General features: G+C 38.2%; 1 protein-coding gene and 1 pseudogene across 11 annotated transcripts in view; one reads left to right on the top strand and one right to left on the bottom strand.

The window, feature by feature from the left end:
* TNFSF4 (TNF superfamily member 4) overlaps nucleotides 1-22847 on the top strand; it is a 277633-nt gene that overhangs the window by 163459 nt on the left and 91327 nt on the right. The window lies entirely within an intron of this gene.
* LOC123571243 (small nucleolar RNA U13) lies at nucleotides 20284-20408 on the bottom strand (annotated as a pseudogene).

The raw sequence follows: 22847 nt of genomic DNA, 5'->3' as shown, positions 1-22847 counted from the left end.
CATGAAAAAATGCTCATCATCACTGGCCATCAGAGAAATGCAAATCAAAACCACAATGAGATACCATCTCACACCAGTTAGAATGGCAATCATTAAAAAGTCAGGAAACAACAGGTGCTGGAGAGGATGTGGAGAAATAGGAACACTTTTACACTGTTGCTGGGATTGTAAACTAGTTCAACCATTATGGAAAACAGTATGGCGATTCCTCAAGGATCTAGAACTAGAAGTACCATATGACCCAGCCATCCCATTACTGGGTATATACCCAAAGGATTATAAATCGTGCTGCTATAAAGACACATGCACACGTATGTTTATTGCGGCACTAATCACAATAGCAAAGACTTGGAATCAACCCAAATGTCCATCAGTGACAGACTGGATTAAGAAAATGTGGCACATATACATCATGGAATACTATGCAGCCATCAAGAAGGATGAGTTTTTGTCCTTTGTAGGGACATGGATGCAGCTGGAAACCATCATTCTCAGCAAACTATCGCAAGAACAGAAAACCAAATACCGCATGTTCTCACTCGTAGGTGGGAACTGAACAATGAGATCACTTGGACTCAGGAAGGGGAACATCATACACCGGGGCCTATCATGGGGAGGGGGTAGGGGGGAGGGATTGCATTGGGAGTTATACCTGATGTAAATGACGAGTTGATGGGTGCTGACGAGTTGATGGGTGCAGCACATCAACATGGCACAAGTATACATATATAACAAACCTTCACGTTATGCACATGTACCCTAGAACTTAAAATATAATAATAAAAAAAAAGAAAAAAAAAAAAGAAAGAATGGAAAGCAACCTTGGAATTCAACTAGTCCAGCAGTAGTGTATTATAAAGAGACTTAGGCACAAAGAAATTAAATGAAACTTTAAAGAAAACCTAGATTTTTGTAGTGAGCATTTGGAATGAATAAAACTATAAAAATGGTTATCATTCATTAAGCACATAAATTACATGTTTCTCAAACAGTACTTTTGTTCTTTATAAAAACTACAATGACATTATAATCCCCACTTTCCTGATAAAGACACCTAAGTAAACTCCTCAAGATCACATTGACAGTAACAGTAAACCCAGGATGTAAAGTCAGATATGCTCCTCCAATACACTTTGCTTTTACTTTTAAAATAAGATCAACTCACAGTAAAAATCTTTTAGAAATTAATCATAGCAGTTAACAGTAGTTTGGATCGAATGTTTACTTATTCTAGAATACTGGAAATTATGTTGATTTTGTTTGTTTTGGAGGGTGGGGATGGAACACTCCACTTGAAAGAAAAATGCAGAAAAATTCCATTACTCATGTTGCCATTAATGCCTGTAGCATTGCAAATCCAATGATCAACAAAATCCATTACCATTTGGGCAGTGAGATAGTGGCTCTCAACAACTATGGAGAGAGAAACTTGCAGAGACTCTTGGGGAAATCCCTAACCTAAGAAAATCCCTCCTCAGCAACAAAGTGTCCCAGGGACCTTTGAGATTCTACTAAGGGCTGGTAAAGTAAAATGTCAGTCGAAGTGGCAGATACTATCTTTCATGTCTTCTCTGAATGACAGGATTTCTCTCTTCCTATTCCTTCTCTCCTCCTATTCCTCATAGGAAGTTCCTGGCTGTAGAAACTCCCAATATGGGTGGGCCAAAGAGGAAGGACTGTAGGGCTGCTATGAAATACTATGAAAACTCTGTATTTCCTTGGAGACTTTAATTACCAGCTTCTGCTTTTATCTTACATCCATCTATCTGTCTGTCTGTCTGTCTGTCTATCTATCTATCTATCTATCTATCTATCATCTACTTATTATCTATCAATCAATCAACCATCTATTTTCGGGAACTAGGGAGTTATAATGAGCAGTAATGAAATGATCAATATAGCCTGATTTATCAAACTCATAAAAAATGAATAAAATATGCCTTTTAGAGATTAAGAGAAATTAGCCTAAAAGTAATTTTTTGGCCATGTGAGCAGTTGACAATGGGTTTAAATACAACTTAATCTTTAGTTGATGAGCCCCTCAGCCTACCCCCTGACAGTACAAGAAAACTGCTTATAGTTAGTGCATGACTTCCCACATTTCCTATTCCTTCTTATGTTGTCCCTCCCAACTTTACATGTTGGGGGCATGGTGGAATCCTAATTTATATAGTTACCACAGTCTGAGAAACAGGTGAACTCTGCATTCATGATTACAAATTTAGATTGTTTCTGCAAAAATAACTGTTACACATCATCCCATATAAAGCCTTAATTCCAGGCTCATAAATAAAATAGTCAATACAAAAAGCACTTATAGGTTACCTCCTATGGATCTTTTGCTAAAACACAATGCAATTTAGTAGTTAGCTGTCCTAAACTGTAGAAAAGTATTTCAAGGAGATTTGTTTGAATAACCCGTGGGAGAAGGAAAGAAGTAGGATTAGGCAGAGGGAGGAATTGAAATGCAAAACGGTCACAAGTCCTCATGCAATCCTCATAGATGCCCTGGGTGACTTTAGATAGCCCCTCAGAATCCTACCACCGTGGGGAAAGGGAATTGGGTCTTTATTTCCCATCCACCAGTGATTGGATGCAGGTTGGGCCTGGGAGTGAGCCATCATCTTGGGCAAGGCAGCTTTCATAAGCTGAGGGCAGTTTCCAGAGAATGATGCAGTTGAGACCTGTCAGCTGCTGTCAGTACTAAAAGCGGGGAGAAAAGGAGTGTGCTTCAATTCGGGATGATTAGACATCAGGATTTATGGGCTATTGAATATGGCACTGAGTGGCATACCACAGCATCCACTACAACATTAAAAAAAATATTGTTAGGTAAAGGACATCGTAGTCCAAGCATTTCCCAAGTGACTGCTACTTTTTATTTCAAATGTATAATTGGAAAATGTTAACAAACAGGATACATCACTCGTAGTTGTTAGTTTAGAGGTGTCATGTTAAGTACTCATTGTTATATAGCTACTAAATTTCTGTATAAATTATATTTTATATATCCTCTTTCATGTATCCAGTGTGATTTGCTTAAAGGAACCCTGAGACTCTTTTATCTCTGAGTTAAAAGACCTGGGTCCTTACCAAAACCTGTCACTTACTATAGAACAAGTCATTTTACTTCCTCATCTGTAAATTAGTGATGATGATATTTTGGCTGACTCTTCCACAGGGTTGTGCGCAATAACAAACAGAGTACTTGTAAAGGCCTTTTGTAAACTGCTGCTAAAGAAGAGTTCAGAGAAGCTGTAGCTGTGGGAGTACTGCTCTGGCTAAGGAGCCTCAGTTAGCATGAGGAGCCCCTGGAACTTGAGAGTAGTGCAGAGTGAAGTGTGGATGAGGGAATGAGGCAGGAGATTCCAAAAAAGAAGGGGTGAGGAAGAAAGGTGGAATTTTCCTTGGGTGCCAAAGACTATCTTTTCCTACCTCACCACTCTAACTCAGGCCAGCTCTACTAAAGCAAATTGGAAACAAAACAGAACAAAACACAGACAGACAAATCAGCTGACTGAATTACATATGTTACCTAAACCATTATGCATCTTAGAGCATGTCCCTTCCTCCCATTCTCACCCTGTTTCCCGCACCAGGTAAATAACAATCATATTGCTGAGAGGAAAGAAAAACCACTGTATTTGTTTAGTTCTGGGGGTTCTTGGCTATAATATAGGATCTGTCACCTCCTTAACACCACTTTGACTCAACCTTTTCATCTGAAAGCAAGTGGGTGTTCATTTCTAAGTCTCTCTTTATTGCTCTCTCTTTTTGTTGTGGTCGTGGTTGCTTTGGTCTCATTTTTAATCTTTCCCCGTGGCAGTCCTCTCTCAGCCCCTGTCCTGAAAGTAAGTGATCAGCCTTCAGGTCAGGGTAGAGTTAGCCTGGACTTCCCCAGGCGCTACCCACAGCATCGGAAATGTTTCCTTTGAATTCTCAGCTTTTTCAACATTGATGGTACAGCCTTGGTTTTAGTTTAAAAAACTGGAGAAAAATGTCATGTGGTCAACTCCAAGGAGATGTAGTTGAATGATTTCTAACCAGAGGCATTTCCCAGTTGGTTGGCCATGTTGAGACCAGCTTTCCCTTCTACCCCACAAGTTTTCTGTAGCATATTCTGCTCCCTCACTGTATTCTTCCTTCCAACAACCCATCTATCCATCTTCTCATTCATTGATTCATTTATCTATTTCCCTCTCTTTTGGTCGAGAAACCAGTGTAGGCTGCATTGCATATTTCATATTCTCTTCTGCAGCCTCCTTGCATGGGCCAGATATGGATGAACTCCTCCTTCAATTTCAATTCCTTGCTCCTAGCACCTACTTTTTCCAGTTTGGCCTCTATCTCTTGGAGCTGATGAGTGGCCAGGATAATTTCAACAAAGCAGCAGTGCAGACTGGGGCCAGGTCTGCTTTGTGCTTTCTGTTTCTTTGGGATTTATGGGCTGTTGAATCTGACACTCAACCCTGGCTTTGCCAACAGTACGTTTGTTTTATCCATAAAGCAAACAGCAATGACTGTGAAACTTGACTTTACTTGTACTGTGACAAATCTGTCTTCTATAGCAATGATCCTTTTTTTGTGTGTGTTGACAGATAACTTGTCTCTTCCTGCCCCCCAAGATTTCTTAAAGGAAACAAGGTTGAACATATCATTAGATGGTGTATGAATATAATGAAAGCATTTTTCTCATGGAAGTCTGTCCCGTCTCCCTAAGGATAGGCTGGCTACCTTTCTCTGGACTCCAATGGCACCTTATACTCTTCCCTGTATTTTCTGTGTCTTTCTCTCCCACTAGACACCATGAGGACGAAAACTCTCTGGCTCATCATTATATCTCCAGTCTGGAACCCAGAACTGTTAGTGTATGTTTGTTCACTGATTAACTCAACTTTATAATGTGTGGGCTTTCTTCCAGTTTCCTGAGAAGGAAGGGAAGTAGTAATATCTGCTTTTCTGGGCACCATCTACCTGGGACTCCAAGGCCTATTGAGAGGCTGTGTCCGAGGGTAAGTTGGATGTTGGGTTCTTGCGTGTGATTTTGCTTCTCCATTACGTCTGTCCATCCATACCATTTTCCTTGTCAGAACATGTCAGTCACAATCTTCTGCTATAGGGGAAGCATGATTGGTGATGGCTAAAGGTAATCAGAAGAAAAATAGCCAGAAGAAGCATGCCCTATTTTTTCTGCCTACCCATGTCCACTAACACGGTAGGAAGTCTGTGCTTTGCAGTGTATCTATGGCTGTCAAGATCCTCTCCCAAGCCTGCAGTCTTTCCTTCTTGTGTCTCCCTACCCCTCACTCAACCCCTTTTGCAACCTTCTCTCCTGCCAGTTAAAAAACCACCACACCTTATATTACTTACAGTAAATGATTACTTGTGTGTGGCGTAGGTGGCTTTTACAGCTGATTTAGATTACTATGAAAACTCTGTATTTTTGTGTGTGTGTTTAAGCTCTACCTCTTTAACATATTGTAAGCTCCTTGAAGGCATGGCTCATCCTCACACTCGTTTTCTTTCTCTTTGGCTCCAATGTGTAGAATAGAATGGCTTCTATATATTAGGACTTTAATAAATATTTGTTGGGTAAATTGAAATTCACATAATGAGACATCTCATTTGCAATGGGTAGCTGTGCTCGATGACATCACCTTTGGTTTCCAAGGGATCAGGATTTTTAACCAAACACATTCTCTTCCTAACTCTTTGGCTAACCCATACTTGTCTCAAAAATCACTTCCTCTGAGGAGCCCTCTAGGATGACACAAATCTGGGCTAGGTTCTCCTTCTATGTGGTTTCATAGCATCTTTTACTTCTCCATTTAATAGGGATGTACTAGGGTTCTTAAAAACATTCATGGAAAATGTGTATTATGAAAAAACTATGCATAGATTTGAATTATTTTCACCCAAAGAAACTTGTACTAACTTGCTGCAACATGTCTGAACAGGAGCTAGTTTGAGATACTTAGAAAGATAAGATGTCAGTTTGAAAAAAGATCCTATCAGAGCCATGCAAATTCTGCTAAAATTGAAGCAGGAACAAACGTCAAATTTATGATGAAGTTTGGGTGGAAGAATGGTGAAATCAGTGATGCTTTATGAAAAGTTTATGGGGACAATGACCCAAATCAATCAACAGCTTACAAATGGAGAGCCCATTTTAAGAAGGGATGAGATGACGTTGAAGATGAAGCTCACAGTGACAGACCTTCCACATCAATTTGCAAGGAAAAAATTCATCTTGTTTGTGTCAGTCCTCTTCAGGCCTGACCGACTAACAGCAGAAACAATAACACCACAGACATCTCAATTGGTTCTGCTTACACAATTTTGACTGAAAAATTAAAGTTGAGCAAACTTTCCATTTGATGGGTGCTAATACTTTTGTGTCCAGATCAATTGAAGACACGAGTGAGAACTTTCAAAGAAAATTTTAAACAAGTGGGATCGAGATCCTGGGGCACTTCTTTGAACAATGATTAATACCTTTTTATTATAGGTTAGTATTTCATTGGATGGATACATCACAATTTGCTTATCCATTTGTTTCATGATGAACTTAGGTTGTTTTCAGCTTTTAGCTATGATGAATAAAGCTGTTATGAACATACATATTTTTGTGTGAAAATGTGTTTGCATTTCTTGTGGGTAATTACTTAGATGTGGAATTGTTGGGTCGTATGGTGAGTGTATGTTTAACTTTATAAGAAATGGTCCGAGTATTTTAAAAAAGGGTTGCATCATTTTCAGCTTCCACCAGCAATGTATGAGAGTTGCTCATCGATACTTGTTATTGTCAGTCTTTTAAATCCTAGCCATTTTAGTGGGTGTGTAGTGGTATTAGACTGTGGTTTTATGTTGCAGTTTTCTGTTGACTAATTATGATGAGCATCTTTTCGTGTGTTTGTCAGAGATTTGTATAATTTTTGTGATGTGACTATTCAAATATTTTGCCCATTAAGAATTGGATTGATTGTCTTCTCAGTATTCAGTTGTTAAGAGCTTAAAAAATATATATTCTGAATAAAAGTTTTTTCAGTCATATGTATTACAAATATTTTTCTGCCTGTCTGTGGCTTTTCTCCTAGTCTGCCCTCTGTATCCACATGTTCCACATTTGTGGATTATTCTTTTCAAAGTCCTACTTTGGGTTTCATTGATTTTTCTCTATTGTTTCTCCCATTTCTGTGTGATTGACTTCTGTACACATATTTATTATTCTGCCCTTTATAGTTTGGGCTTAATCTGTTCTTCCTTTTTGTTTTTTGGGGGTTTGCTTTGCTTCTACTTTTAAAAAACTTTTATTTTAGGTTCCGTGGGTACACGTGCAGGTTTGTTACATGAATATATTATATGTTGCTGAGGTTTGGGTTACGAATGATCCCATCACCCGGGTAGTGAGCATAGTACTTGATAGTTTTTGAACCCTCATCTACCTCTGACCCTCCCCATTCTAGCAGCCCCCAGTGTCTATTGTTTCTATCTCTGTATCTGAGTGTACTCAGTGTTTAACTCCTACTTGTAAGTGAGAATGTGCAGTATTTGGTTGTCTGTTTCTGCACTAGTTTACTTATGATAATAGCCTCTGGCTGCCTCCATGTTGCTGCAAAGAACATGATTTTGTTATTTCTCATGTTTGTGTAGTATTCTATTTGTATATATACCACATTTTCTTTATCTAGTCTACTGTTGATGGGCATTTTGGTTGATACTATCTGTCTGCTGTTACGAATGGTTCCATGAAGAACATACGAGTGCAGGTATCTTTTAAATAGAATGATTTATTTTTCTTTGGGTATATACCCAGTAATGGGATTGCTGGGTTGAATGGCAGTTCTGTTTGTAGTTCTTTGAGAAATCTTCAAATTGCTTTCCACAGTGGCAGAACTAATTTACATTCCCACCAGCAGTGCATAAGTGTTCCCATTTCTCCATAACTTTGTCAACATCTGACTTTTTAATATTAGCTATTCTGACTGGTGTGAGATGGTATCTCATTGTGGTTTTGATTTGCATTTCTCTGATAATTAGAGATGCTGAGCATTTTAAAATATATTTGTTGGCTGCATGTGTGCCTTTTTTGAAAAGTGTCCGTTCATGTCCTTTACCCATTTTTTCATAATGTTATTTGTTTTTTTGCTTGATGCATTAAGTTCCTTACAGATTCTGAATGTTGACCTTTGTCAGATGCATAGTTTGCAGATATTTTCTCCCATTCTGTAGGTTGCCTGTTGACTCTGTTGATAGTTTTTTTTGCTGTGCAGAAGCTCTTTAGTTTAATTAGGCCCCATGTCAATTTTCATTTTTATTTCAATTGCTTTTGGGGACTTGGTCATAAATTCTTTGCCAAGACTAGTGTCCAGAATGGTATTTCCTAGGTTTTCTTCTAGGATTTTCAGAGTTTTAGGTCTTAAATTTAAGTCTTTATTTTGGGTTGATTTTTGTATAAGGTGAAAGTAGGGGTCCAGTTTCAATCTTCTGTGTATGGCTAGCCAGTAATCCCAGCACCATTTATTGAATAGAGAGTCCCTTCCTCGTTGCTTGTTTTTGTCGGCTTTGGTGATGATCAGATGGTTGTAGGTGTGCAGCTTTATTTCTAAGTTTTCTATGCAGTTTATTTGGTCTGTGGGGTCTGTTTTTGTATTAAATACCAAGACTATGCTGTTTTGGTTACTGTAGCATTGTAGTATAGCTTGAAGTTGGGTAGTATGATGTCTTTGGCTGTGTTCTATTTGCTTAGGATTGCTTAAATTTTAAAGTAGTTTTTTCTAATTCTGTGAAAAATGACATTGGTAGTTTGATATGAATAGTATTAAATCAGTAAATTGCTTTGGGTAGTATGGCCATTTTAACAATGTTGATTCTTCCTGTCCATAAGCATGGAATATTTCTCTATTTATTTTTGTCACCTCAGATTTCTTTCAGCAGTATTTGTAATTCTCATTGTAGAGAGCTTTCCTTGGTTAGCAGTATTTCTTGGTATTTTATTCTTTTTGTGGCTATTTTTAATGGGATTGGACTCTTGATTTGGCTCTTGGATTTAACATTATTGTTGAGTAGAAATATTACTATTTTTTGTACATTGATTTTATATCCTGAAACCTTATTGAACTAATATTCAGTTCTAGGACCCTTTTGGCAGAGTCTCCAGGGTTTTCTAAGTATAGAATTCTATTATCTGTGAAGAGAGATAATTTAGCTTTTTCTCTTCCTGTTTGGATGCCTTTTCTTTCTTTTTTTCTTTTTTTTCCTGATTGCTCTGGCTTCCAGGACTTCCAGTACTACGTTGAATAGACGTGGTGAGAGTGGACATCTTCGTCATTCCCCACTTCTCAAGGGGAATGCTTCCAGCTTCCAGCTTTTGCCCATTTAGTATAATGTTTGTTGTGGGTTTGTTATAGATGGCTCTTATTATTTTGAACTGTGTTTCTTTGATGCCTCATTTGTTGTGCATTTTTAACATAAAGGATGCTGAATTTTACTGAAAGCCTCTTCTGCATCTGTTGAGATGACCATATGCTTTTTGTTTTTAATTCTGTTTATGTGGTGAGTCACATTTATTGATTTGCATATGTTGAACTAACCTTGCATTTCAGAAATAAAGTCTACTTGATCATGGTGAATTAACTTTTTGATGTGCTACTGGATATGATTTGCTAGTATTTTGTTGAAGATTTTTGCATCTATGTTTATCAGGGAGATTGGCCTGAAGTTTTTTTTGCTTGCGTTTCCTCATGATTTTGGTATCAGGCTGATGCTGGTTTCATAGAATGAGTTAGAGGAGAGTGCCTCCTCTTCAATTTTTTAGAATAATTTCAGTAGGACTGATACTAGCTCTTCTTTATACATTTGGTAGAATTCAGCTGTGAATTTTTCTGGTTTAGGGTTTTTTTTTTTTTTTGGTTGGTAGACTTTTATATTATTGATTTAATTTTTGAACTGATTACTGTTCTGTTCAGGGTTTCAATCTTGGGGAGGTTGTGTGTTCAGGAATTTATCTATTTCTTCTGGGTTTTCTAGTTTGTGTAATAGCGTAGGTGTTTGTAACAGCCTCTGAGGACTTTTTATATTTCTGTAGGGTCTTTTGTAATGTCACCTTTGTCATTTATGTTTGTGTTTATGTGGATCTTTTCTCTTGTTTTCTTCATTGATCTAGATTTCAGTCTTTTAATCTTGCTTATTCTTTCAAAGAGTTAACTTTTGATTTCAGTGACCTTCGTATGGATTTTTGCACCTCAGTTTCATTCAGTTCTGCTCTGATTTTGGCTGTTTCTTTTCTTAAGCTAGCTTTGTGATTGGTTTGCTCTTATTTTTCTAGTTCCTCTAGGTGTGATGTTAGGTTATTAGTTTGAGATCTTCCTACTTTCTTGATGTAAGCATTTTGTGCTATAAGCTTTCCTCTTAACATGCTTTAACTGTGTCCCAATGATTTTGGTATGTTGTGTCTGTGTTTTCATTAGTTTCAAAATTTTTTCTGATTTCTGCCTGATATAGTTTGGATATGTGGCCTTGCCCATATCTCATGTTGAAATGTAATTCCCAATGTTGGAGGTGGGGCCTTTGGGAGGTGATTGGATCATAAGGGTGGATTTCTCATGAATGGTTTAACACCATCCCCTTGATGCTGTCCTCATGATAGTAAGTGCTTGTGAGATCTGGTTGTTTCAAAGTGTGTGACACCTCCTCCCACCCGCACCCTTGCTCCTGCTTTTACCATGTAAGGTGCTCGCTCCTCTTTTGCTTTCCACTAAGAGTAAAAGCTCTTTAAGTCCTCCCCAGAAGCAGATGCCATTGTGCTTCCTGTACATCCTGCAGAATCATTAGACAAATAAACTGCTTTTCTGTATAAATTACTCAGTCACAGGTATTTCTTTGTAGCAATGCATGAATGAACTAATATACTGCCTTAATTTTGTTCTTTATCCAAAAGTCATTCAGGAACAAGTTGTTTAATTTCCATGTAATTGTATGATTTTGAGAGATCTTGTTGGTATTACTTCCTTTTTTTATTGCACTATGATCTGAGAGTATGGTTGGTATAATTTTTTTTTTTTTAATTTCTTGAGACTTGCTTTGTGGCCAAGCATGTGATTGGTTTTAGAGTATGTGCCATGTGCAGATTAGAGGAATGTATATTCTGTTGTTGTTGGGTGGAGTATTCTGTAGAAGTCTATTAGGTCCAATTGGTCAGATGTCAGGTTTAAGTCTAGAATATTTTTGTTATTTTTCTGTCTTGATGATCTGCTTACCACTGTCAGTGGGCTGAAGTCTCTCATTATTCTTGTGTGGTTATCTAAGTTTCTTCTAAGAACTTGTTTTATGAATCTGGGAGCTTCAATGTTGGGTGCATATATACTTAAAATAGTTAAGTCTTCTTGTTGAATTGAACTCTTTATCATTATGTAATGCCTTCCTTTATCGTTTTTGATCGTTTTTTATTTAAAGTCTGTTTTATCTGATATAAGAATAGCAACCCCTGCTCTTTTTTTGTTTTCTTTTTGCATGATAGACCTTTCTTCATCCCTTTACTTTAAGCCTATAAGTGTGACATGTGAGGTAGATCTCTTGAAGACAGTAGACAGTTGGGTCTTGCTTCCTTATCTAACTTGCCACTTTATGCTTTTTAAGTGGGGCATTTAGCCCATTTACATTCAAGGTTAATATTGATGTGTGAGAGTGTCATCATGTTGTTAGATGGTTGTTATGCAGACTTGATTTTGTAGTTGCTTTATAGTGTCAGTGCGCCTTGTACTTGAGTGTGTTTTTGTGGTGGCAGATATCTTCATGATATTTTAAAGGTAATTTGATTATAATGTTCCTTATCAGGTTTTATTTATTTTTATTCTGCTTGTGGTTCATTAAGATTCTTGGGTCTGTAGGCTTGTAATTTTCATAATATTTGGAAAGTGTTGAATCATTATTTCCTCAATTTTTTTTTTTAGCCTCAAATATATCTCCTCTCCTTTGGGAACTCATTTACACTTCTGTTGGATTTCTTGATATTGTCCTATAGCTCACCAAGGTTTTGTTTTATCTATCTTTGTACTTAGGTTTAGGTGGTTTCTATTGCATATCTTTTTGTTTTTATTATTATACTTTAAGTTCTAGGGTACATGTGCATAACATGCAGGTTTGTTACATATGTATACTTGTGCCATGTTGATGTGCTGCACCCATCAACTCGTCAGCACCCATCAACTCATCCTTTACATTCGGTATAACTCCCAGTGAAATCCCTCCCCCCTCCCCCTCCCCATAATAGGCCCCGGTGTGTGATGTTCCACTTCCCGAGTCCAGGTGATCTCATTGTTCAGTTCCCACCTATGAGTGAGAACATGCGGTGTTTGGTTTTCTGTTCTTGTGATAGTTTGCTGAGAATGATGGTTTCCAGCTGCATCCATGTCCCTAAAAAGGACACAAACTCATCCTTTTTGATGGCTGCATAGTATTCCATAGTGTATATGTGCCACATTTTCTTAATCCAGTCTGTCACCGATGGACATTTGGGTTGATTCCAAGTCTTTGCTATTGTGAATAGTGCCGCAATAAACATAGGTGTTCATGTGTCTTTATAGCAGCATGATTTATAATCCTTTGGGTATATACCCAGTAATGGGATGGCTGGGTCATATGGTACTTCTAGTTCTAGATCCTTGAGGAATCGCCATACTGTTTTCCATAATGGTTGAACTAGTTTACAGTCCCAGCAACAGTGTAAAAGTGTTCCTATTTCTCCACGTCCTCTCCAGCACCTGTTGTTTCCTGACTTTTTAATGATTGCCATTCTAACTGGTGTGAGATGGTATCTCATTGTGGTTTTGATTTGCATTTCTCTGATGGCCAGTGATGATGAGCATTTTTTCATGTGTCTGCTGGCTGTATACATGTCTTCTTTTGAGAAATGTCTGTTTATATCTCTTGCCCACTTTTTGATGGGGTTGTTTTTTTCTTGTAAATTTGTTTGAGTTCTTTGTGTGTTCTGGATATTAGCCCTTTGTCAGATGAATAGATTGCAAAAATTTTCTCCCATTCTGTAGGTTGCCTGTTCACTCTGATGGTCGTTTCTTTTGCTGTGCAGAAGCTCTTTAGTTTAATGAGATCCCATTTTTCAATTTTGGCTTTTGCTGCCGTTGCTTTTGGTGTTTTAGACATGAAGTCTTTGCCCATGCCTATGTCCTGAATGGTACTACCTAGGTTTTCCTCTAGGGTTTTTATGGTATTAGGTCTAACATTTAAGTCTCTAATCCATCTTGAATTAATTTTCATATAAGGAGTAAGGAAAGGATCCAGTTTCAGCTTTCTACTTATGGCTAGCCAATTTTCCCAGCACCATTTATTAAATAGGGAATCCTTTCCCCATTTCTTGTTTCTCTCAGGTTTGTCAAAGATCAGATGGCTGTAGATGTGTGGTATTATTTCTGAGGACTCTGTTCTGTTCCATTGGTCTATATCTCTGTTTTGGTACCAGTACCATGCTGTTTTGGTTACTGTAGCCTTGTAGTATAGTTTGAAGTCAGGTAGCGTGATGCCTCCAGCTTTGTTCTTTTGACTTAGGATTGTCTTGGAGATGCGGGCTCTTTTTTGGTTCCATATGAACTTTAAAGCAGTTTTTTCCAATTCTGTGAAGAAACTCATTGGTAGCTTGATGGGGATGGCATTGAATCTATAAATTACCTTGGGCAGTATGGCCATTTTCACGATATTGATTCTTCCTATCCATGAGCATGGTGTGTTCTTCCATTTGTTTGTGTCCTCTTTGATTTCACTGAGCAGTGGTTTGTAGTTCTCCTTGAAGAGGTCCTTTACATCCCTTGTAAGTTGGATTCCTAGGTATTTGATTCTCTTTGAAGCAATTGTGAATGGAAGTTCATTCCTGATTTGGCTCTCTGTTTGTCTGTTACTGGTGTATAAGAATGCTTGTGATTTTTGCACATTAATTTTGTATCCTGAGACTTTGCTGAAGTTGCTTATCAGCTTAAGGAGATTTTGGGCTGAGACAATGGGGTTTTCTAAATATACAATCATGTCATCTGCAAACAGGGACAATTTGACTTCTTCTTTTCCTAACTGAATACCCTTGATTTCTTTCTCTTGCCTAATTGCCCTAGCCAGAACTTCCAACACTATGTTGAATAGGAGTGGTGAGAGAGGGCATCCCTGTCTTGTGCCAGTTTTCAAAGGGAATTTTTCCAGTTTTTGCCCATTCAGTATGATATTGGCTGTGGGTTTGTCATAAATAGCTCTTATGATTTTGAGGTACGTTCCATCAATACCGAATTTATTGAGCGTTTTTAGCATGAAGGGCTGTTGAATTTTGTCAAAAGCCTTTTCTGCATCTATTGAGATAATCATGTGGTTCTTGTCTTTGGTTCTGTTTATATGCTGGATTATGTTTATTGATTTGCGAATGTGGAACCAGCCTTGCATCCCAGGGATGAAGCCCACTTGATCATGGTGGATAAGCTTTTTGATGTGTTGCTGAATCCGGGTTGCCAGTATTTTATTGAGGATTTTTGCATCGATGTTCATCAGGGATATTGGTCTAAAATTCTCTTTTTTTGTTGTGTCTCTGCCAGGCTTTGGTATCAGGATGATGTTGGCCTCATAAAATGAGTTAGGGAGGATTCCCTCTTTTTCTATTGATTGGAATAGTTTCAGAAGGAATGGTACCAACTCCTCCTTGTACCTCTGGTAGAATTCAGCTGTGAATCCATCTGGTCCTGGACTTTTTTTGGTTGGTAGGCTATTAATTATTGCCTCAATTTCAGAGCCTGCTATTGGTCTATTCAGGGATTCAACTTCTTCCTGGTTTAGTCTTGGAAGAGTGTAAGTGTCCAGGAAATTATCCATTTCTTCTAGATTTTCCAGTTTATTTGCGTAGAGGTGTTTATAGTATTCTCTGATGGTAGTTTGTATTTCTGTGGGGTCGGTGGTGATATCCCCTTTATCATTTTTAATTGCGTCGATTTGATTCTTCTCTCTTTTCTTCTTTATTAGTCTTGCTAGTGGTCTGTCAATTTTGTTGATCTTTTCAAAAAACCAACTCCTGGATTCATTGATTTTTTGGAGAGTTTTTTGTGTCTCTATCTCCTTCAGTTCTGTTCTGATCTTAGTTATTTCTAGCCTTCTGCTAGCTTTCGAATGTGTTTGCTCTTGCTTCTCTAGTTCTTTTAATTGCGATGTTAGAGTGTCAATTTTAGATCTTTCCTGCTTTCTCTTGTGGGCATTTAGTGCTATAAATTTCCCTCTACACACTGCTTTAAATGTATCCCAGAGATTCTGGTATGTTGTATCTTTGTTCTCATTGGTGTCAAAGAACATCTTTATTTCTGCCTTCATTTCGTTATGTACCCAGTAGTCATTCAGGAGCAGGTTGTTCAGTTTCCATGTAGTTGAGCGGTTTTGATTGAGTTTCTTAGTCCTGAGTTCTAGTTTGATTGCACTGTGGTCTGAGAGACAGTTTGTTATAATTTCTGTTCTTGTACATTTGCTGAGGAGTGCTTTACTTCCAATTACGTGGTCGATTTTGGAGTAAGTACGATGTGGTGCTGAGAAGAATGTATATTCTGTTGATTTGGGGTGGAGAGTTCTATAGATGTCTATTAGGTCTGCTTGCTGCAGAGATGAGTTCAATTCCTGGATATCCTTGTTAACATTCTGTCTCGTTGATCTGTCTAATGTTGACAGTGGGGTGTTGAAGTCTCCCATTATTATTGTATGGGAGTCTAAGTCTCTTTGCAAGTCTCTAAGTACTTGCTTTATGAATCTGGGTGCTCCTGTATTGGGTGCATATATATTTAGGATAGTTAGCTCTTCCTGTTGAATTGATCCCTTTGCCATTATGTAATGGCCTTCTTTGTCTCTTTTGATCTTTGATGGTTTAAAGTCTGTTTTATCAGAGACTAGTATTGCAACCACCGCTTTTTTTTGTTCTCCATTTGCTTGGTAAATCTTCCTCCATCCCTTTATTTTGAGCCTATGTATGTCTCTGCGTGTGAGATGGGTCTCCTGAATACAGCAGACTGATGGGTCTTGACTCTTTATCCAGTTTGCCAGTCTGTGTCTTTTAATTGGAGCATTTAGTCCATTTACATTTAAGGTTAAGATTGTTATGTGTGAACTTGATCTTGCCATTATGATATTAACTGGTTATTTTGCTCGTTAGTTGATGCAGTTTCTTCCTAGCCTCGATGGTCTTTACATTTTGGCATGTTTTTGCAATGGCTGGTACCGGTTGTTCCTTTCCATGTTTAGTGCTTCCTTCAGGGTCTCTTGTAAGGCAGGCCTAGTGGTGACAAAATCTCTAAGCATTTGCTTATCTGTAAAGGATTTTATTTCTCCTTCACTTATGAAACTTAGTTTGGCTGGATATGAAATTCTGGGTTGAAAATTCTTTTCTTTAAGAATGTTGAATATTGGCCCCCACTCTCTTCTGGCTTGTAGAGTTTCTGCTGAGATATCTGCTGTTAGTCTGATGGGCTTCCCTTTGTGGGTAACCCGACCTTTCTCTCTCGCTGCCCTTAAGATTTTTTCCTTGATTTCAACTTAGGTGAATCTGGTAATTATGTGTCTTGGAGTTGCTCTTCTCGAGGAGTATCTTTGTGGCGTTCTCTGTATTTCCTGGATGTGAATGTTGGCCTGCCCTACTAGGTTGGGGAAGTTCTCCTGGATGATATCCTGAAGAGTGTTTTCCAACTTGGTTCCATTTTCCCCCTCACTTTCAGGTACCCCAATCAGACGTAGATTTGGTCTTTTTACATAATCCCATACTTCTTGCAGGCTTTGTTCATTTCTTTTTCTTCTTTTTTCTTTTGGTTTCTCTTCTCGCTTCCTTTCATTCATTTGATCCTCAATCGCAGATACTCTTTCTTCCAGTTGATGGAGTCGGTTACTGAAGCTTGTGCATTTGTCACGTATTTCTCGTGTCATGGTTTTCATCTCTTTCATTTCGTTTATGACCTTCTCTGCATTAATTACTCTAGCCATCAATTCTTCCACTTTTTTTTCAAGATTTTTAGTTTCTTTGCGCTGGGTACGTAATTCCTCCTTTAGCTCTGAGAAATTTGATGGACTGAAGCCTTCTTCTCTCATCTCGTCAAAGTCATTCTCCGTCCAGCTTTGATCTGTTGCTGGTGATGAGCTGCGCTCCTTTGCCGGGGGAGATGCGCTCTAATTTTTTGAATTTCCAGCTTTTCTGCCCTGCTTTTTCCCCATCTTTGTGGTTTTATCTGCCTCTGGTCTTTGATGATGGTGATGTACTGATGGAGTTTTGGTGTAGGTGTCCTTCCTGTTTGATAGTTTTCCTTTTAACAGTCAGGACCCTCAGCTGTAGGTCTGTTGGAGATTGCTTGAGGTCCACTCCATACCCTGTTTGCCTGGGTATCAGCAGCAGAGGCTCAGTTGAAAATGCAGAAATCACTGGTCTTCTGTGTCGCTCGCGCTGGGAGTTGGAGACTGGAGCTGTTCCTATTCGGCCATCTTGCTCCGCCCCCCCTTAATTTAGTAGTGGACTTAAAGATAATCAGTAAACCATGCTTCAAATGAATGTGCTGTAATCCAGCCTTTGTTATTCCATTTATAGAGCACATGGAGAGTAGATTTATACTTAAGGGCCCTAGGATTTTCAGAATGATAAATGAGCATTGGCTTCAACTTAAAGTCATCAGCTGCATTAGCCCTTAACAAAAATTCAGCCCATTTGGAAGCTTTGAAGCCAGACACTGACTTCTCTCTGGCTATGAAAGTTCTAGATGGCATCTCCTTCTAGTAGAAGGCAGTTTCATCTACACTGAAAAAACTGTTGTGTAGTAGAGCCACCTTTATCAATTGTCTTACCTAGACCTTCTGGATAACTTGCTGCAGCTTCTACATCAGCACTTGCTGCTTCACCTTGCACTTTTTTTTTTTTTTTTTTTTTTTTTTTTTTGAGACAGAGTCTCGCTCTGTAGCCCAGGCTGGAGTGCAGTGGCCGAATCTCAGCTCACTGCAAGCTCCGCCTCCCGGGTTCATGCCATTCTCTGGCCTCAGCCTCCCGAGTAGCTGGGACTACAGGCGTCCGCCACCTCGCCCGGCTAGTTTTTTTTTTTTTGTATTTCTTAGTAGAGACGGGGTTTCACCGTGTTAGCCAGGATGGTCTCGATCTCCTGACCTCGTGATCCACCCGTCTCGGCCTCCCAAAGTGCTGGGATTACAGGCTTGAGCCACCGCGCCCGGCCCACCTTGCACTTTTATGTGATGAAGAGTCTTCCTTCCTTAAACCTCATGAACCTCGAAGGCCTGTTTTATTCAGGATCTAGCTACTTTACAGTGAGAGAGTCCTTCAGAGTATGTATCCCACCACATAGGCTAAAGTGGAGGTCTTCAGGAACCATGTTCAGTTGAACTCAGTGCCTGTCACAATGATTCATTGAATGAGTAACTTACCTTTGACATAGGTGAAGAAGGTAGCTGTCAGTATAGCATGCAATGATAGATCTGGGACAGAATTGGTGCTGAAAAATACTTCCACATTGCTCCCAGTTGATGCCTGCATCCCTTTCTAAATGAGCTTCTTTTAAGTTAAAGCAGATATTATTTAATACATGGAAATGCCTGCCAGGTTGGTCTCTGTAGGTAACATGTAAAAATTGTCATCAGTCATTTATCATTTATACCTTAGTAAGAATTTATTATATAAACCAAATGAAAGAGTCATCACATGTTTAAGCTAAAGAAACCTTAGACTTTATACATTTAAAAAGGTAGGCCTGGAAAGGTGGTTCACGCCTGTAATCCCAGCATTCTGGAAGGCCAAGGTGGGTGAATCACAAGGTCAGGAATTCAAAATCAGCCTGACCAACATGGTGAAACCCCATCTCTATTAAAAATACAAAAATTAGCCAGGCATGGAGGCATGTGCCTGTAATCCCAGCTACTCAGGAGGCTAAGGCAGGAGAATCGCTTGAACCTGGGAGGTGGAGGTTGCAGTGAGCTAAGATCCCACCACTGCACTCCAGCCTGGGCGACAAAGCGGGACTCTGTCTCAAAAAAAAAAAAAAAAAAATTTAGACTGTGAAATTTAACATATTCTATCCATATTACTCATAGACAGTGAGTTTAAATGTCTGATATAAGATCCTATAACAAACTCTACAACCACCAAGAAAACACAGATTTTTATTTCATTTTTTATTGATACATAATAATTGTGCATACTTATGGGGTGAGTGTGATATTTTGGTACATGTATGCAATGTGTAATGATCAGATCAGGGTAATTAGAATATCCATCACCTCAAACATTTATCGTTTCTTTGTTTGGGAACATCCTAAATCTTCTCTTCTATTTTAAAATATACAATAAATTCTTATTAACTATAGTCACTCTACTAACAAACACTAGAACTTACTTCTTCTATCTAACTATATTTTTGTACCCATCAGCCAACATCTCTTTACCAGCCTCACCATGCTTCCCAGTTTCTGGTAATCATTCTACTCTACCTCCATAAGATCAACTTTGAAAAACCAGGTTTTGTGATAAGAAGATTGTGTGGAGGTTGTGCATAAAAAGACTGGGAGTTGGACGCACCTGGCTTTGCCAGTTAGTGATGTGTGACTGGGCAAATTCTTATTCTCTCTGTGGCTTAGTTCATTTTTCACTGAAATAGATAATGTTAGTATGTCCCTCATAGGATTGGTTGTGAGTATTAAATGAGATAATGTATATAAAGCATTTAGCAAATGTCTCATGCATAATGAGTTCAATACATGTTGGCTGAAGATTTGATTACTCCATCCTTCTAGCTGTAGCAGCAAGCCAACACAGAGGAGAACCTTGATCTTGAGAACATTGATCACCTTGAACCATTAGAAAAATATCTAAATGTTATCTTAAAAAATAGAGCCATTATAGCTTTCTTATGTAAGCATATTTCAATAATAATATATATTTTTCCAATTTAAAGGGATATTCAATAGCTTCCTGAGAAATGCAGTCATACATTAGTGGTTATTCACTTTCTGATGATGACATCATGTAGTGCACATATCATTCTGCCTAATTCCCATGTTCTTGTTCTCATCTTGAGGATGAATATATTAAAGCTTAGATTCATGGAACAACTAAAAATCCAGGATGCTATACTAAACATCTTTACTAAGTTTGTTAAGCATGGGCTCTCTCCATTTAGAGTACATATAATATAATCCGCTACATCTGAATTCTTCCATATATTAAAATCACTCTGGGCAAAAAAATTCCTTTTTAGTTTCTCTTTTGTTACTTTTCTTTCACGTCAGATGGGTAATGTGCCAACGAACTTTGTGTGAGATGTGCCTCCCTCAAACTGTTCTAACAATGCACATCTCACGTATTAGTGTGAAAACCCAATTATCACGCTTATGAACCACAATGGGATCGCAAAAAATATGTCCCCATTTTTTTGAGACTCAACACTGATTTTATCTCTTGACTTTAAAGCCTCTTTTTCAGTATTTCAAGTTTTGAGATTATGTAAGGACTAGTAATACTTAAATCTAGCAACTGAGAAGTACCCTTACAAATTGGAAAGTAGGTTATTGACTGAGAGTTTAAATAATAAAATCCATGTATAATGAAGGAGATGAGTCATCTCTAACAGGCTTAGAGATTATTAATAATCTTTAAACTTCTGACTCATGATTTTTGAAATTCCCCAAAGACCAGTCAATGAGATCTGGGTATAATCTCAGTGAGACAGAATTAGAATGTGATTTTAACATAGTAAGTGGAAATAATCAATTGCATTATATTACTTTAAAATAAGGTATTGGAAGCAGACAAGCTTCCATAGTGAAAGCTAAAGATGAGGGCCGGAGAGAAAACATTCAAATGTTTATTCAGTCTTATCCAAGGAATAAAAACTAACTTCTTGTTAGGTAGTGATTCATTACCAGGACTCACAACAATGATTCAATGAGGAGGGACCATTAAGACTAATTATTGTGTTTTGTCTTCATGTTCTCCATCCATCCATTCATCCACCCATGCCCCCACCCATTTATTTGACAAATATTTATTGAATCTCTATCATCTACCAACTACTAGTTAGATTATGAACACATGAAAATGAAGGACAGAGACCTTGAACTCAGGGAACTCATAACCTAAAGGAGAAACCAGAAAGACACATCAACCATGATTAATGTAATTGGTAAAATGGTACAAAGAGGAATGGTATCCAACCTCCCTTGAAGGGCTGGAGGGAAGAGTAGGCAAGAAGAGAGGAAAAGTAGAGGTGGGAGACAGTGGTGGTTAGGTTATAGTGACGGACATTATGAAAACAGTATATGGGGAGGACATGGGGAGGACATCACTAGTTTAAATTTGGAAGGATATGTGGAAGTTTGGTATGCAGAGAAAGGGAGAAAAGACATCCTAGGTGGGGCACTGTGTATAAAACAGAGGAAAGACTGAAAAAGTGAGGCATTTTCTGAGAAGACCAAGAAGTTTGCAAAGAGATGAGGCTACAGTTTGGCAGAAGGCAGTTTATAAGGGGCCTCACAGATAATGGAAAATATTTTATAATTATTCTAAAATAATGGAGAATAATTAAATGATGTTGAGTGAGATTATTATGGATTTGTGTTTTGTTTTTACTCATTATTGGTATTGCACTAAATGTCAAGGGTGTTAGAAAGGAGACTCAGGGAAACCTGAAAAAAGGTAGTAGCACTGGGAAATGAGAGAAGGAATGGGTATGACAAATACTTAGGTGACAGGATTTATCTAGATTCATGGTTAATTTTTTGGAGTGTAGGTAAGGAAGGGAAGGCAATTAGGATGATTGCCAAGTTTCTGATTTGAATACAAATTGGCTGGTGCTACATTTTCTATTATTGTTAGGAAACACAGAGGAGCAGATAATGATGAAGACATGGTGAGCTCAATTTTGGACCATGATATTTGAGTTTGGCTACTCAAGTGGAGCTTACCAGCGGCAGTTGGATGTGTGAGGCTGCAGTTTGGGAGTGAGATCTGGGTTGCATATTTAAATTGGGGTTTTTAACAACATAAAGACAGAATTGAAGCCATGGATAAGAACGAGGACTGAATGACAGAGACTTGAGTAAATTAACATTTAGGGAGAGGAAAAGTAAAGGGAACTCAGAATGTCCAAAGAACTAGAAGAACCAGGTGAGAGTATGGGCTTAAACCATGGAAAGAGAGTTCTGTAAAGAAAAGTGAACAAGAGCATTTAATGTCACGAAAAGATCAAAAGAAAGATGAGAAATGTAGATGTTCATTTGATTTTGAAATGTAGGGGTGCTCTTAGTCACCATTAAGTCATTTTTATACAAAATATGAGTTGCGATTATCACCTTCAATGTCCTATGGGAAACTAGCTTGCCAACTTTAAAAAAATCACTTAGTAGTAATTGAGTCAGTGGCCAGGAGAAATGAGATCTTCTGGCAGTAACAATGGACATATGCTCACTGGACAAGTAGGGCAGCTACTGTGTTTCTTGTGGGCTAGTAAAAGTTTTAGATTTTACATGTTTGGATTACAAATATGTTGTTCCTCAAGATATTTTTGTTGACAAGCAATTCGACCCATTTGTGTGCAGCTGCTGTGGTTGATCTGACATTCTTATAGGGCTCTTACAGGGAATTCTGCCCTTATCTTCTTTGTTGATTAATTGGCTAAATCATATCATCATATCAATTTATTTCAAGAATGCTTCTGATAGCTGGAACACGTGCTCTGGAAGTCTCCTCCGCTTGCTGTGCCTCCCATTCCTTTAATTAATTTTGAAACATCATTTGTGTGGAAAGAAGGTCATTCCATATTTATATAATCACTTATATGCTAGCTGTG

Source organism: Macaca fascicularis, chromosome 1 (genome assembly GCF_037993035.2).
Source record: "Macaca fascicularis isolate 582-1 chromosome 1, T2T-MFA8v1.1".
Lineage (NCBI taxonomy): Eukaryota > Metazoa > Chordata > Mammalia > Primates > Cercopithecidae > Macaca > Macaca fascicularis.
This window is presented reverse-complemented; position numbering and strand designations above follow the sequence as displayed.